Below are 13,259 nucleotides of genomic sequence, written 5' to 3'. Positions count from 1 at the left end.
AAATGAATTAAAGGTTAAAATAAAATTAAAAAAAAAAGAAACTGTACTTGACTGCTATGTAATGTAATAGACATTGATGAGGATACCTTGATTCTCAGTCAGATGGTTACAAACTGTTAAATAGTTAATTCCCTAATCTGTATTTTCTCTGGGGTTATTTAAAATGCAACTCTCCCTTCAAAAGCACCTGAATTCTCCTTCCTGTTTTATTCTTCTTCATGACACTTGCTAGCTTGTGACATTACCATACATTGTACTTATTTATTTTGCTTATGATTTCTCTTCCTGCACTCGACTCTATGCTCCATGAGAGTGGAAATTTTGTCTGTTTTCTTTTTTAAATGTTTATTTATTTTTTAGAAAGAGAGACACACACATACACACACACACACACACACACACACACAGAGCACAGGTTGGGGAGGGGCAGAGAGAGAGGGAGACACGGAATCCAAAGGAGGCTCCAGGCTCTGAGCTGTCGGCACAGAGCCCGACGGGGGGCTCCAACTCAGGAGCCGTGTGATCATGACCTGAGACAAAGTCAGACGCTTAACTGACTGAGCCACCCAGGTGCCCCTTGTCTGTTTTCATTCACCATATCTTCAGTGATGACAACAGAGCTCAGCATCCAGAAGTTTCTCAGTATGAAACTCTTAAGTTTAATGAAAGAATAAATGAGGGCCTCACATTTATTATGCCTAACAATGAACCTTGTCCCATATGTATATTGTGTTTTGAAATACTAGCTATTGATAAGAACAACAGAATTCGTATACATACGCAGAGACTATGGAAGTGTAGGCAAATTTTGGCTACTCGGTGCATGAGGTAAGAAATATTTGAAGGCCATGGGACTAGGAATTAATTGATTAGACACTTGAAAGATGGGATCCGAAAAGATTTTGTTTCTTCACTGCAGGATGAGCCTACTCTCCAGTGGTGCCCACCAGTCTGATGAAACCACTGCTTGCCCATGAGACATTATGTGGGTTATAAAGATGGTCGAAGGAATATTTCCACTGAGGTCTGATCTCCATGACCACCAAGACAGAAGCAAGCCCTGCCAACCTTCCCAGGTGGTGAGTCTTGAGGGAGAAGCATTATGAAGAGTTGTTATGCCTGCTTTTATAACAGACAGGGTCAGTTCCAAAGGCATTTGTCAAGGGCACATCTGTGCAGAGTCCAATATGACATGCACTGCGGATATAGATACGACACTTAACCGGGAGAGCAATTTCTTTGCAAAGGGTTCCCAGTATTCTGAGAGTTTTGAACTGTAAGAAAGAAAAATAACGAGGCTGCTGACTCACTGATACCTTTTGCTCCTGCCCTAGCCGGAAGTAGGATTCAGCCACAGACAGAAAGGGGGAGTGTTGGGGCAGCGGGAGACGAGGAGCAAATACACTGTGGCTGTTCTTGAGGCTTTTGTTTCCAGAGCCTTGTCTTCTCTCTCTAGTGCTCAACACGTTTAAGAGTCCAGGTGAGGGATGGCTGCCTTGCATGAAGCCACCCAGAAGTGAGTGGTCCCAGAAAAGACTCTTTGACCATCAACTTAAAACTGTGGCTTTCTGCCCCCCCCCCACCTTTTTGTTTGTTTGTTTGTTTTGGGCACAGGGAAACTGGAATAAGACATTCTCATCTGACCCTGAGAAGCCCCTTTTGCAAACATGGTTCTAGATTCTGTAGCGAAGGTGGTGATCTTCAGGAAAACTCTCACTTAACCGGCTCGTCCAAACACCAGTGGCCTAAATAGAAGCCATATGCTTATTTAATGAGCCTTCCTCTTTATCTCAGTTGCTTTTTTACTGACACAGGCCACTCCTTTTGCTCCAGTAATAACCGGACTTAGGTGAAGCACAGACATATACCTCGGACTTGAGCAACTCATTTATCTCTACCTTGTCGTGCAGCAAACCGATAGAGAAAGAGAGATGCCGATCCTTCCTTGTCCAAGTGTGGGCACTGAGGAAGCTTCCTTAAAGAACTATGAGAAACATAGTAAGAGACGATAAAAATAAAAAATGGGGAAGTAAACTGTATCATTACTTTAAAACTGGCTTAAGTAGGCAAACAAAGATTCCATGTAGCAGAAGCCCTTTTGATCTGTGGTCACTGAATATTTAGCAATTTCACTGTATGTCGTTAGCTCTAAACAGATTATACCATCTACGTAACTCTTCAGCAACTGTTAGATGAGCAGGCATATCACAGCACATGGAGAATTTTCAGATTTAACTTTTTTTTTTTTTTTTTTTTTTTTTGCTTTTTTCTTTATACGGCATTATCAGAGTCCACCTCTGGGTCACCTGATTTCCTGGGGTAAGATTATGTTTCTATTTTAAGATCTGAAAATAGTATTTTACTACCCTTTTTTTTTTTATGGACCCGTTTGAGAAACTAATAAAAGCTATAGACTCACTCACAGAAAGATTAAGTACTCAGAAAATGTGCATGCATGGGGGTGTCTGGGTGGCTCAGTCAATTAAGCATCCAACTCTGGATTTCAACGCGGGTCATGATCTCATTGTTCATGAGTTTGAGCCCCACACTGGGCTCTATGCTGACGGTTTGGAGCTTGCTTGGGATTCTCTCTCTCCTACTATTTCTGCCCTTCCCTTGCTCTCCCTTTCTCACTCTCTCAAAAAATAAATAAATAAACTAAAAAAAAATAAATTAAAAGAAGGAAAGGTGCATGCATGGTTGGAGGTCACAAATCTTGGAAGTCCATCCACAGACCCTCTTACCCATGGTAGCCTATATCCTTAACGCATGATTTTAGAAGGTAGGAATGTTGTCTTGTAACGAAGCATTTAATGATATTGAGCAACTCTTGTGTGACTTCCTCTCTTTCCAATATTTGCATCCAGTCTTTCCTCTATTCCTCTTCAGGCGCCACAGTTCTTTATCCTGGAGTCCCTCCCACTCCTCAACTTCTGCAAAATGAGAATGACTCATTTCTCCTCTTGCTTAGCTGTTCATTGCAGCTCCCTTATGTACTGGCAGAAGGAGGCATTGCCGGGCCACATATGAAGTTGTCAGATAGACATAACTTGAGGTGACTGCAAAGGAGGGGGAAATCCAGTAGCACGGAGTGGGGCGTCCCACAGGATGGCACCACTGGGGACTTCCACTGGTTCAGATATGTGTTGGGTGAAAAAAAAAAAAAAAAAAAAGGCTACCTAGGGCAAAAACAGGAATAAAGGGAAATCAGAGGTTAGTTGGCTCAACCACCAGGACTCACTGTCAAGCTCATCAGTAAAGCAATCTGGTACCAATTCATAATCAGAATTTATTAAGTACTACACTCAAGGAACTGCCAGCTTCATGAGAAATACAACAGGCCCTTCCTAGCCCGAAGAAGCTTGAACCTGACCAAGGAGTTCGCTAGAGTTTGAAGGAATCTAGGAAAGCTTTATAGTGAAGGTAGAACCTAAGGAAGACTTTGGTTAATAGGTGGGAGAAGGGTTAAGGATCCTCCAGGAAAGAGGAATGTAGCATAAAGAAGGCATAAGACAGAATGGTTACAATCACGGGATCTGGAATCAACTTGGATGCAAATCCCACGTTCGCAGATTCCTCACTATAGACACTTCAGACAGTCACTCGCTCTCTCCAGGGCTCAGTTTTCTCATCTCGTCCCTCATATACTAGGAATAGCCCAGTAACTACCTCCAAGAGTTTTGGTGGGGGTAAATGATGTGACACTTAACAGGGTCAACATATTGTGTCGTACACAGTAAGCATAACGACTACTTATTACAAATGCTATCAAGCAGGCCTAAACAGTGTGTTTAAGAAAAAAGTAGGGGGGCGCCTGGGTGGCGCAGTCGGTTAAGCGTCCGACTTCAGCCAGGTCACGATCTCGCGGTCCGTGAGTTCGAGCCCCGCGTCGGGCTCTGGGCTGACGGCTCGGAGCCTGGAGCCTGTTTCCGATTCTGTGTCTCCCTCTCTCTCTCTGCCCCTCCCCCGTTCATGCTCTGTCTCTCTCTGTCCCAAAAGTAAATAAAAAAAAAAAAAAACGTTGAAAAAAAAAAAGAAAAAAGTAGGAAGTCCATCCTGTCTACAGCCAAGGTTCAGTGGCAGAAGAGAGGTAGGAACAACTGAAAAGAGAAGCAAGGGGCCAGTTCATGGAAAGCTTTGAATGCCAAGATCAGGAAGGAAGTTCCCGTTGTATCCAGAAAGCCATGGGAAACCACTGAAGGATTTCTGCATTACAATGAAAATAAGGCCTTTGGAAGATTCATTTGGTGGCAGTTTGTATTAATCCAGATGATCACACAGAATGGTGGAGGGTAGAAAACTTGGCAACAGAAACATAATTCTAGATCTCACAGAAATCATAAACGAAGATGTGGCAATTAAATGGAAAATGAATGGTAGGTGAAACTTATTGAGCAAATACTGGGTGCTGGGTGCTGATCTAAGTTTATAGTACCTTTTCAAACCATGCAGCGACCCTGTGAGCTAGGTGTTATTATTACTGTTATCATCACCCCGCTTTTACAGAGGAAGCTCTTTGGGTCCTGAGAAGTTAAGCGATTGGTCCAAAGTCCCAAAGGAAATAAGTAGTGTGGATGGGATTTCTTTTTTTTTTTTTTTTTTTAATTTTTTTTTTCAACGTTTATTTATTTTTGAGACAGAGAGAGACAGAGCATGAACGGGGGCGGGTCAGAAAGAGGGAGACACAGAATCGGAAACAGGCTCCAGGCTCTGAGCTGTCAGCACAGAGCCCGACGCGGGGCTCGAACTCACGGACCGTGAGATCATGACCTGAGCCGAAGTCGGCCGCTTAACCGACTGAGCCACCCAGGCGCCCCGGATGGGATTTCAACCAAAGCAATCCAGCTCCAGAGCCCGTGCTCTCAACCAGAAGGGGGGTTTGAAGATGCTAGCAGGTTTCTGAGTTTGCGATCAAGATGGATGACTGTGGGGCATAGGGTACTAAGGAGAGAGGACTTCTTTTCCTACTTATGCTGATGTAGACATATTGGAGTTTTGGTCAAGAAGATAGGAAAGCAGACATGTCCAGCACCATTGCTGTATGTGTGCCTGGAACTCACAAAAGAGTCGGTGTGGGAGATGTGAAGCTGAAAGTCATCAGAAGAATTAAAATTGAGAAGTCTAAAAGTAAATCAAATTTTGGACCACAGACCTGAGAACACAGCCTTGAAGTTCTTTTGCATATGGTAGATGGAAGGCAATTTAGAAAGTTGAGAAGACACAGAGATAAAGGGGGAAAACTACCAGGGTAGTGCACCCAGGTGCACGGGGTAAGGAGTTCAGGGAAGGTGGTACAGGGCATCTGGGCAGAGGGGGATGTAGGACCGAGAATGTCCAAAGAGATTCAGCGTGAAAGAAAAGCAAGATGAAAAATAAAGACCTTTCGGTCTTGGATCCAGACAGATCTATATTTGAATACTCTTCAGCCATCGATCAGATAACTTCTGGCAAGTTACTTGACCTCTGTCTGCCTGTTTTTTTATATATTCAGTGGAGCTGTGAGTATACAGCTTATAAGTTTGTTGTGAAGTAATACATGATAGTACCTGGCCTTGAGCAAAAAACTATATTTTATATACACACACATAATTCCTATATGTCTGCATATATAAGCATTTACTGAGTATGGTTAGTATTTATCAGGTATACATAGGTTGTATTTATGTACAGAGACACCTATATATGCATACACATATACACACAAAATACACGAACACACAAATTCTTGTATAGATACGTGCACAAAAGTCTGGCTCCATGGTGCCCAAAGAGAGTAAGTTTGCAATTTTCAATACATGAGAGTCTGGATATTCAGAAGTTAGTTAAGATGGGAAACATTAACCATACTTTAGAAGAAACAGGAATTTGAATGCTACGACATGAGAGATTTGAGAAACAGATCTGTTCATCTGTATTAGTTTTCTATTGTCGCTGTAACAGCGTAGCATACATTTGGTGGCTTAAATCGACACACATTTATTTATCTCCTAGTTGCTGTGGGTCAGAAATCTGGGTGCAATGTGGTACAATGTGATTCTCTGCTTGGAGTCTCACAAGGTTGAAATCGAAATGTCCGCAGGGCTGTGTCCCTTTCTGGAGGTGCTAGAGAAGAATCTGGGTCCAGGCTCATTCAGGTTATTGATAGAATTCAGTTCCTTGCAGTTGCAGGACTGAGGTCCCCATTTCCTTGCTGTCAGCCAGGGGTCATGGTCAGTGACTGGAGGCTGCCTGCATTCTCTGGCTCATGGTCTCTTTAGAGACCTGGGAAAACATCTTTGGAAAACTGTCTCCCACACAGTCTTATTTTGGAGTACAGCTTGGTTTTTGTGCTTAATCTTCTGTTTTTTAAAGTTTACTTATTTACTTTTGTGAGAAAGAGAGAGAGAGAGGGAGAGAGAGAGAGAGCAGGCAAGCAGGGGGAGGGGCAGAGAGAGAGAAGGAAAGACAGAATCCCAAGTAGGCTCTGTGCTGTTAGCACAGAGCCCGATGCCGGGTTCAAACTCAGGAACCTTGAGAGCATGACCCAAGCTGAAGCCGGATGTTTAACAGACTCAGCCACCCAGGCGCCCCTGTGCTTAATCTTTTACAAGTAAGTTTAACATCATGAATGTACTGAGAAGAAGGTTTAGGTGAGGACAATACTTGGCATTTGACTGTCAGCTCCACTGAGCAGTGTAGATGCAGGGTGCAATGGAGCTAAGAAATGATTGAGAGGCGACAGAAATATGGCTTTTGGATCATTTCCTGAAAAAAAAAAAAACTAGCAGTGAAATAAGAGTGAGAAAGACAATGGTAGCTGTGGGGAGGGGCATCAGGGCTAAGGAGACAAATCCGGAAGAAGAAAACCGGTGGAGAAGTAATCAGACACAGAGACACAGAAAAGAAAGGCGCTGAGCTAAGGCAACAAGCTATGAGGTCATCTTTAAAACGTTTAACTCCGTCTTCACAACATTTGAATACGCTGCATGATGGGCAAATGATATCCTCACTGAATCTAAGAATCCAGAGGGCAGAAACCTGGGTTTCACGGACACTGCATCTGCACCAACTTGATAAAAATTACCCCAGAACTACTGTTATTACTGCAGAGTAACTGGAACCTTGATGGTTAAGTCTTGGACAGCTACACACGAGGCCATGCGTGAATCCGCAAAGCCTGGTTCGAACCCACGATAAGAGCAGTTTCCTGTGCATTTCCACCTGTCTCCACGCTGCCTCTTGGGCCCATCTCTCTATTCCAATTTATTCCACCGCTGAAGTTTTCAGCATCTGCCGTGATTACTCCTGCTTTGTTAGAGGATATTTACATAACTCCTTTCATGTTTTCTCTTCCACTTCCAATCAATTTTCCCCTTTGCCTGCAGGTTTCTGCGCTGCCGGGCTTCGCTCACGTAGGACAAAGAAGGGTTGCACCTCTGGGTTCAGCTCACCACCGTCCACCTTGTTTCAAGGAAGTAAAGCGCAAGTAGCTACTTCCTCCTTCTCTGTGGTCGCTCCTGAGTCTGGCCCCTGGCAGCAGGGTTCTTTACTGAAGTTCATTACTTCCTGCTGCAAAGGTGGGGACTGAACAGCTCAGTTACCTTGAGAGAGCCTTGAGGGGCTTAAATGAACACAACAAAGCCTCTTATTTCTAGTGTAGAGCTTTCAGTGGGCTCTGTCTGTAGAATACAATAGTTTTTCCTATCCCCTAACTTCCGCTCCCAGTAGCAAAGTAGAAATGATTTAGGCATTTCATATTGCCGGGCAATATGAATCTCACTGAGGGAGAATGTAAATTTGCCCCAAGGAGAAACAGACGTTGTGTGTGGGTATGGTGTGTACTGTGTGCGTGATGTGTGTTTGTTGTGTGTATGTTGTGTGTGTGTGCGTGTACATAGGCGTAAGTGATCTTCACTGCATTAAAATAATTGATAGTATTCCGTTCATAGCCCTTCAAACATGTATCAAGTGGTAATGATATTGTTATATTACTGAATTTAAATGGGTCTTAGGAGGCAAAGTTTCCCACTTAATCAGGATTTGATGTGGGACCGAAAGGGAGGAAAACATTCATTCCTTACAGAGTCTCATGAGCCCATCTTAGAATCTAATGGCAATCAGTGAAGCGGTGATAGCTTTTTTCTTTTCTATGGTGGACTTAACGTTGGTCACCAACTTCTCCAGGGAAGAAACACTATAGCCTGGAGATATTTATATATCTCACCCAAAACTCTCTTAATACATTATACAGGAAATGAGGAACACTGGATTTAATGTTTGCCCTTTTCTCAATTTCCTGATGGGTAGTTAGCTATTTATCATTCACCTTGAAATTTTGGGGAAAGGCTTCAAGACTTCAGCGTTAGCTTGGTCTATTGCAAACTGGAGAACCCCTAAGAAGCAAGCATTTGTTCTTATGGAGACCGTGCTTTAATTCAGATTCCCTGCCATCATGCTCAAAGCCAGAGCATAACAACCTGACGATAACAACAGCAAACATACGCAGCTATTATATGGTGTTCTCAGCTTGTGTTTCACACAAATATATATAGCTGGGTGGTTAACGCTTTTTAAAAAGCCAGGCAGCTAATTCTTCACCTCGTGTTCTTCTCCCATTAAAAAATAATCAACCCCAAGTCAACATAGTTTCTACTGGACAATGATTCTTCCAACTTTTAAAGAAGACTGAAAGGCATTCTGGGTTGAGGCAGATGATTTCTTTTACAAACGATCAGATGAAAACATTCAATAGCCTCCCAGAAGATGGGAGTTGAGGGACTCTGAATCGATGCTATTATCTTTGATCATATGGACTATTGCCCAATAGCCATTTTCCCCCAGAGACGGGCGTTGTCTCTGCTGGCTGGCTTGGATCCCATGGGAGCTTCCCACTGCTGGCAAAGTTAACTACACCCCAGAGTTATTTCACTTAAAATAAAACAAGCACCCAAAACTGGCCTCCTATAGTCACTCCAATTGCTAATTACCTTGCTTTCACTACGACTGTCACCCACGGTTTAATAATTACCCTGAAAATCACATTGTACACAAGTTTCATGGAGAGGCCAAGGTCTTTCAAACCTTTTGAGCTCTGATGGAAAAACTGGTTAATTTATATGACATTGGCATTGCATGTATTTTATTCTCCTGGTGGTCTTTTCACTGCAGAAGGATGTGTCTTTATAAAGGGAGGGCAATGAAGCATTTTTACCTAAGCAACTTTGATAAGGAAGCATTGTCATGTAAATGCCAAACCCTGAGCATATGTGCAACAAAATATTCAGACTAACGAGGCTTGCTGGTGGGTCCTACAGACGGCCTAGGGTAACTCGGCAACCAGTCTGCACACAAGCCATTTCTTTAATGGCATCTTAATGCATTCATATCTTCTAGGGCCTCTGCCAGGAGGAGACAAAGCTAACAGCATACTTTATTTTAAGTGTTTAATGCCTTGCAAGGTAGAAATGGGAGAATAATGGAAGGGTCTTGGCTTTTCCGTCAGGAGCTTCTTTCTGTTTTTCAGAGAATTAATTGTTGGACTTCCCTTATTTAGCTACGTGCACTGTGGTAAATTGTTGACCTTTTGATGTGTGATAGGTCAAGGTCCCACATTAGAGGACAAATTAGCCTTCTGCTATCTGTTCTTGTTGGGTGCATAGGAAGGACTGAGGAACGGGCGAACAAGGATTGGGCAACCCTAACAGGGGCACCGGTATCTGTTTAATCTGGTTCATGAGAATGGCAGCAAATGCAGAGAGGTTCTGATCTTTTGTCGATAATTCCTAGGTCCTGGTCCATGCCAGGTGTCAGTGGTAGAGAGAGTTAAGACGGAGTGCTCATCCACAGTCCTCATGAGAGCCAGTGGTACACATCAAACACTCTACGGAAGTACAAGAAGGCAGAAGCTAGGTGTCCAAAGACTTCATACAGGCATGGAGATGTGAATCAGGCCTGGGCAATACTAGGGCTTTGGAAGTCGCCACTATAGGAAGCTGAAGGGAGAGGTTCTCTTGTGAGTGCATGAATCACGTGGGGAGGTTGCTAAAAAATATGGATTCCTGGATCTTATCTAGGACCTCAGCAGGCCTGACGGGGGCCTGGTGATCTGGTTTTGTAACTAGCCTCCAGGTGACTCATCTGGATGCTCCACGGACTACACTTTGAGAAACCATGACTCAGAAGCTGGTTCACCTAATAGTTTTCTTAGGCAGAAAATCATATAACAGTGACCCGTGGGGCCCCACCTCCCAGTGCAAATTATTCTTTATACTAAAGTCTTATTTGTAAAATCAAATGTTTCTTTCCCTCATGTATACTCAATAAGGCAGAATGAACGAACTAGCTACATCATCCTGAACTTTGGGGGACCGAGGAGAAAACCTTGGAGTGAAACCAGCCATTGAAAACTGGGCCTAAGATGGGCCTCATTTGTCCGTCAATTTGACTTCGTGTCCTCTTTGTTGGCCATCTCTTGGACTTTTGTAACTCTGGCCATACTCGTTTCTCAGTTATCATCCGAATCAGGTTTTCTCAAACTCGGCATACTGACATTTGGGCCAGATCATTCTTTCCGTAGGGGGCTGTCCTGTGCACTGCAGGATGTTTACAAGCATCCCTGGCCTCTGCCCACTAGATACCAGTATCCCCTCCACCCCACCCTGCTGTGACAGCCAATGACATCTTCAGACATTGCCAAATGGCCTCGGGAGGGTTTGGGGAAGAGGGAAAAATCACACCTGCTTGAAAACCCCTGGTCCAGAGAAGTCTTGGTGGCTTAGTCAGTTAAGCATCTGACTCTTGATTTTGGCTTGGGTCATGATCTCATGGATCATGAGATTGAGCCCTGCATTGAGTGCAGTGCAGAGCCTGCTTGAGATTCTCTCCCTCCTCCTCTCTTTCGCCCCTCCCTGCTTCTCTTTCTCTCTCTCAAAATAAATAAATAAGCTTAAAAAAATTAAAAAAAAATCTCTGGTCCCAATGCTAATGCAGCTTATTCAGCCTCAATATTTCCTTGGTGATGGCTTTCAGGCCCAGTGACCTTCTGGCAGATAATGGAGGTTTCTCTTAAGATCAGAGCTAGCTCGTTTTGAAAGTCAAGTTGACAGTCGGTTGATGGGAAGGAACTCAGGACTACTGGCCTTCAAGTCAGCTCCCTCTTTCACTTCTCCATCCCTCAAAACCCCACTACTGGAATGAGTCTGGGTCTGGGTTTCTGTTACTGTTCTGGGATGTCCCTATTAAAGCACAGCTATCACTTGCTGGGAAAAGATTGGAAGCCATTATAATCTTCACTAATTTATACCTGATAGAACTCAAGAGGCAAGCACATTTCAGCAGTGTGAAGGATAAGGTTGGGAATGTGGTCTTTGCCCTTACGAGTAAGACCACTGGGCTGGAGTCTGTGGGCTTGTGTGTGATTCCTGGCCTTCCCATGTGCTAGCTGTGAGCCTCTGGACAAGTTACCCAAACTCTCCAAACTTGAGCTTCCTCAACTGTAAAATGAGGGTAACTATAGCACCTACCTCACCGAGTGTTTTGAGGCTTAATAAAAGAGATTTATGAAGAGCTTAGCACAGAGCCTGGAATAGAATCAAATGCTCCGTGGATGTTAACTACGAGTTTGATGAGGAGGCCGTTGTGTTGAGGAGATAAGTGATCATAAGCTGGGCCGCCATATTGTGTGTTGAGGGTGTGGATGGTCATAGATGCTTGTGAACTGAACATTAGGAGGAGCGGCGGGGGCGGGTATTAGAAGGGTACGAGCTTTGAAAGTCGTAGTGAAAGGGAAGACATTCCAAAATGAAGGGAGAGCCCAGAAGACCCCGTCGGCCTGGATGTGGACAATTAGGCTACATGGCTCCTCCTCCAATGCACCCTGGACCCTTCCACAACTGACCTCTTTGTGCTCACTGTTCTTGGCAATGCCACATATTTCATTTTTGAATCCCCACTGTGCACATCTACAAAAGCTTCCAATTATCCTATTTCTGTCATCTCCCTTCATCTCCCACACAAAAGACCCAAATGCCAAGGAAGTTGAGAAAGCCAAGATTTAACCAGTATCATATGCTTTTTTATCTTTTCATGATTACTTTTCTGCCCAAGCAGGACTGTAAATTCCCAGAGCAATAAACAGTATCGTCTTTATGTCTGCACTGTGCCGGGCCTCCTACCAGCATGTGGCAAATACCAACATTATAATTACCAATCCGACGTTGTGAACAGGAGAAAAGGGCACTGCACTTTCTGTTCTCCATCTTCTCCTCTCATTCCACAACTTTTCAAGGCCACCGCAAGATATCATAGTACACTGACAAGGAGACATTTAATCTGACTTTGCCCTCTTTTGCAAGGGTGTCATGGATTGGGAAGCAGATCCATTACCTAGATTGTGTCAAAAGATCTTTGGTGGCACTGAAAATTGGCATTTCTCTTGCGTGGCTGGCATTCAGGGTTATATTTTCAGAAAGCAGTTTTGAATTTGTGTTCACATCTTATCTTTCCGAGCCCATGACTACTGAGGGGAGACTGCCATTGAGAAGTCATTTCCTTCTTTCTTCTAGGCAGTGTGCACTTGTGTTCACAGGGAAAGGAGCATGGACGGCAGACAGGAGGTGTGTAGTCCATAGTCAGTTCACTTACTGATAGCCTGAGTGACCTTGGGCAAAACAGTAACCTCTCTGGCCCTCGTTGTCCTAGAGCATTGTTTCATCTCTAAAATTCTATGTTTTTGTGTTTAAAAAAGGGTGGCTCAGTTGAGCGTCCAACTTCGGCTCAGGTCATGATCTCACGGTTCATGAGTTCGAGCCCTGCGTCGGGCTCTGTGCTGACAGTTCAGAGCCTGGAGCCTGCTTTGGATTCTGTGTCTCCCTCTCTCTCTGCCCCAACACCACTCATGCTCTGTCTCTCTGTGTCGTAAAAATAAAAAAAATATTAAACAAAATTTTTTAGTGTTTATTTACTTTTGAGAGACTGAGAGACAGAGCACGAGCAGGGGAGGAGCAGAGAGAGATGGAGACACAGAAACAAAGCAGGCTCCACAGAGCCCGACACGAGGCTTGAACCCATGAACCACGAGATCACGCCCTGAGCTGAAGTTGGACACTCAACCGACTGAGCCACCCAGGTGCCCCTGTTTTTGTGTTTTTTAAATAAAACAGTTTGTCTCATCCATTTCCAGATAGACTAGTGACTGGGCTGAGAAAAAAAGCTTTTTCCTTTTCTTTCCTTCTTTTTTTTTTTTTTTTTTGGAACCTCAAGTGCCAATTAGAGAAGAAAGA

General features: G+C 43.8%; 1 protein-coding gene and 1 long non-coding RNA gene across 9 annotated transcripts in view; one reads left to right on the top strand and one right to left on the bottom strand.

Moving 5' to 3' along the window:
• DOCK10 (dedicator of cytokinesis 10) overlaps positions 1-13,259 on the bottom strand; it is a 270,916-nt gene that overhangs the window by 172,339 nt on the left and 85,318 nt on the right. The window lies entirely within an intron of this gene.
• Positions 1-13,259, top strand: part of LOC131497105 (uncharacterized) — a 29,385-nt gene that overhangs the window by 613 nt on the left and 15,513 nt on the right. Inside the window, exon 2 of the long non-coding RNA XR_009254768.1 lies at positions 920-1,079. This is a non-coding gene — a long non-coding RNA (uncharacterized LOC131497105). The remainder of the gene's footprint in view (positions 1-919; positions 1,080-13,259) is intronic.

This window comes from Neofelis nebulosa, chromosome 2, assembly GCF_028018385.1.
Source record: "Neofelis nebulosa isolate mNeoNeb1 chromosome 2, mNeoNeb1.pri, whole genome shotgun sequence".
In the NCBI taxonomy this organism is placed as follows: domain Eukaryota; kingdom Metazoa; phylum Chordata; class Mammalia; order Carnivora; family Felidae; genus Neofelis; species Neofelis nebulosa.
The sequence above is the reverse complement of the archived record's forward strand: the minus strand, read 5'-3'. Positions and strand labels throughout refer to the sequence as shown.